This window comes from Oryzias melastigma, linkage group LG1, assembly GCF_002922805.2.
Source record: "Oryzias melastigma strain HK-1 linkage group LG1, ASM292280v2, whole genome shotgun sequence".
NCBI lineage: Eukaryota > Metazoa > Chordata > Actinopteri > Beloniformes > Adrianichthyidae > Oryzias > Oryzias melastigma.
In genome coordinates this window covers 3,439,246-3,443,574 of record NC_050512.1, presented here as the reverse complement: position 1 = coordinate 3,443,574, position 4,329 = coordinate 3,439,246, and the positions used below count along the sequence as shown (strand labels likewise).

The following is a 4,329-nucleotide window of genomic DNA, read 5'->3' as shown; positions in this document are numbered from 1 at the left end:
CCCAATTTAAATGCAAAGCAAGTACATTTAAATAAAAAGTAAATATTTACAAAAAATAACTTCAAGACAGGTAAGTCTCAGGAGTGAAACCAACTAACCATACCATGAAAGAAACAACTTTTTGAACTTTGAAGTGTATTATAGAGACAGACCCTTTCAGGAAGAGTCTGCTCTGACAGCCCCGCCCCCAGTCTAACACTAACACTCAATTTCTCCATAGAGCTAGTGGTGATCAACAAAAAAAACTTTTATTTTAGATGCAGAAAACTGTATATTTTCCAACTGTGTCCTGTCTTTGATAAATTTGCGGGTGGAGCCTCAGAAACAGAACTTGCTGCAGTCACTGCCTGCTGGGACCATCTTGTTTTCAAAAATACACCAAAATTTGCACACACATAGTAACTTTTCAAAAAGAATTCTGGGCATACGGTGGGGGGAGAAAAGTATTCAGTCAGCCATCAATTGTGAAGTTCTTCCACTTAAAAAGATGAGAGAGGCCTGTAATTTACTTCGACTAGAGACAAAATAAGAAGAAAAAATTCAGAAATTCACAGTCTGATTTTTAAAGAATTTATTTGGAAATTATGTTGGAAAATAAATACTTGCTCAATAAAAAAGTTAATCTCAATACTTTGTTATATAAATTTTTGTTGGCAATGACAGCAGGCAAACCTTTTCTAGAAGTCTTCACAACAAACTGTTGCTGGTATTTTGGCCCATTCCTCCATGCAGATCTCCTCTAGAGCAGTGATGTTTTAGAGCTGTCACTGGAAAACACAGACTTTCAACTCCCCGTGAAAGTGAAATGTGATTTTCTGGAACTTTTCACTTAGTTATGTCTCTCATAGCGGAGGTAATGATGAAAATTACAGAACTTTTATCTTTTTAAGTGGGAGAACTTGCATGATTTGTGGCTGACTAAATTCTTTCTTGGGAGTAGTAAAAAAGCCAAGTAAAGTAACTAATACTGAATTACTTTTTATAGGAAATGAGTAAAGGTTTTTGATCACTATTTTGTACAGTAACTAAAGTAATCAATTACTCTTTAAAAGTAATTTACCCAACTCCAGAGCATTTATTAAATACTGTCATTTTTTAAGTGTACAGTGAGAGATAATGGGCTAAATGAAAGACATACATCCTCATTCAGTATATGACTGCTCAGTCATTTCCGGTTGGGGCTGTGGGCTTTAGTTTATGTGGAAATAGTACTAGCACTATTTGGACTTTAAACAATGTTTTCTGGAGCTACGAAGAGTCACTATGAGCAATGTTGGGCGTTAAGAAATATCTGTCATTTACTCTGATAATTAAACATCTATCATCAAAGTGTTTCTTTCATTTAATTAAAAATAAAATTATCAATAAACACATTTTAACTCTGTATCAACCAATAAGGTAAACAAGACAGAAAAAACAGACAATAAACTATTTTAAATTAAAGTCAACATTGCTCTAGATGGTGAAATACATTTTAAGGACAGAGCTTTTTTCTACACAAGTCCATTTTTGGTTATCACCCTCATCCTCCTTCTTCCTCACTAGAGCTGTTCAGAGTCTCTCCACCCACAAACTGAAAACAGGAAGTTCTCTCACTATTTTAAGAAGGCTCAACACACTCTTCAGCCAGAATCTTCTCAACCAGGAGCTCCACTTTGACTCTTTGACCTCCATCTCCATCGGTTTGTACTTTGTACTGAGCTTGTTTGAATTGTGGTGAGGGGTGATGTATTCATTTATTAATTCATCAAAATAATAACTAATCTCCTGTGGACCAACAGGGAGGCTTTGTGTTCATCCGTGAGCTGATCACAAAGATGTCAGTCTGGGCTGCTGTTCTGCTGATGTTTGGAGCCTACATGGTGACTGCAGAGGTAAAATCAATGAATGAGGCTTTACCATGTCTGAATGAGAATATTCTGTAGTTTTTTTCTTGTAAAGATACAGAATCAGCAACAGTCAGTAACAACAGCCTTTTCTTTTTTTCTGTTTACATTCATGGCAGGTTTATCCCTTGGATATGGCTATCAACTCTGTTGATGACATGTATGATGGCTGTAGAAAGGAAATGCATGAAAAGTGAAGAAAGAGTTTCTGGAGAACGAGAAAAACACAAATGAGAAGTTTCGTGATGCTTGGAATGAAGCAGAGATGTACTACAACGGGAAATGGAAAGACAATGCCCCAAAACCTTTGGAAAGAGATGAGCTTGTAGCCATTTATGTTTACACACAGGCTCTGACAAACATTTACTATGAATTAAATAAGGCAGTTCAAAATCAGGGGCGTAAGTACCAGACCAGCTTTAATTATCACTCCCTGCACTATTTTCTTACAAGAGCCATACAAAAACTTGCTGCCAAAAAGACAGGACGAAAATGTCACACTTCTTACAGGAGAACTAAAGTCTCCTTCAGACAGGATGTTCTTAACAAGCGTATACGCTTTGGTCGTTTCACTTCCTCCTCACTGCATCCCCTGAAGTCCAAGGAAGGCATAAATTTGGGGAAAACTTTTGGACAAAAAAGTTGCTTTGTGATTGAAACATGCTATGGAGCCGACATCTCACCATACTCCTGGGTGAAGATTGATTCAGGGAAAGACACAGAAGCAGAAATCTTGATTCCTCCTTATGAGGAGTTTAAAGTCACCAAAATAGAAAGAAGAGCAGAGGATAAAGGGCTTCCCTGTGATGTCGTCTATACAGTGGAGAGCACTCAGAGACCTGTTTCAATCCGCAATTGTGCTTTCTTCAAGCCCTTCGAGTCTCATAAATGAGGCACTAGAACCCGAAGAAAATACAGCTTGTTCAAATATCTGTGAAATATCACCTGAAAGCAGCAGAAACAGCAAAACTGTGTGTCATGAAATAAATGTGAACCTCGGAAAAATAAAAGCAATAACTTTAACAAAAACTGTATGTGTTTTTAATGTGGAGTTCCTTTGAGTTTGACCATGAAATTGTGCGTGTCATCTAGTGGAGAGGGAAATGTATGGAGAGAAATAAGTTTCACCCCGATTTATGCATGCGTAATTCTTGATCTATAACTCATAATACATTTTGTGCACAAGTACAAAATTTATGAAATTCAAAAAAATACAATTTATACAAGCACAAATTAAAATGACAACAGCTTGAAACTAATTTCACGTGCAAATCTTTAAAAATTACACACGAATCACCTATTACGCACAAATCTGTGGTGAGACTTTTTTCACGTCTCATTGATTCGTCCGTTTAAATACTACCAGAATACTGGGTGTAGCTACCAGAAAAATGTAAATGTTTTCATGACCCAAACATGGAGACGTGATCACTGTTTTTGTACAGCTCTTTGAAATAAATAAACCTGATCTCTAAACATCCTCCGTGTCTTCCATAAATTACAAATTAAATAAACACAGACACCGTTTCATGTTGCACTCGAGCTAATTAGCCCTTGTGCTATGCTTGGCATGTTGACAATGGGAGTGGGGGCATCTGGAACCCACAAGACAGCGTGATGAACTAGAAAAAAAAAATAAATAAATAAAAGTTGAGCACTTGTGTCACAAGGTGTTTTAAGTGTGCTGCCACCTCCACCACCCGAGTTCAGATCAGCCGGGAGCAGGTCAAACAACAACCAGGCTTGTTTAAGAGAGAGAGGGAAGAGTTTATTTGGACAGGAGTAGAGTCTTAAAAGTCCTCCCACCATTAGAGTCCAAGGCTGTCAATCAGGAGGAGTTCTGAGTCCATAAAAAGAAAAGCAGGTACCTGAGTAAAAACAAATGATAAAACAATGGGAACATGAATAAAGCTTTACTGAAAACAGAAAATGTGCACAAAATATAAAACAGCTCCTCCTATAGCAGCTATAAACAATGCGAGGAAGGACAAGGAAGGGGTACTTAGCTTAAAGAGGGGTGTATCGTAACCACACTCCTCTGCTCCTCCAGTTCACTCCATCCTTCCTTGGCCCATGTTGCTGGGCCAGATCATTTTATAATATTGTTAGTAACAGCCCCATATGTAGCGCTGGTAACATATTGAAGCAACACTTGGATTATGAAGGCTGAAAGTTATAATGATCTATTGCTTTCTTTTTGGAACACACAATTCATCAGAATCATTTGATATGTTTTTGCTCAATTGTATGTTTATTTCCAGGATTTGTTTGTTTTGTTCTGCAGCATGTTCATATTTGGATTATTTTAACAGGATATATTTGATGGAGATCAAAATATTTTGGATTATTTATAAGTGTAATTTTTCATATACTTCTTTTCCTTTCGGCTTTTCCCTTCAGGGGTCGCCACAGCGAATCAGTTTCCTCCATCTAAGCCTGTCTT

At 37.2% G+C, this 4,329-nt stretch overlaps 1 pseudogene; it reads left to right on the top strand.

Annotated features, from left to right (window-relative positions):
• Positions 1–1,616: 1,616 nt before the first annotated feature.
• On the top strand, positions 1,617–2,835 carry LOC112137660 (annotated as a pseudogene).
• Positions 2,836–4,329: the final 1,494 nt, after the last annotated feature.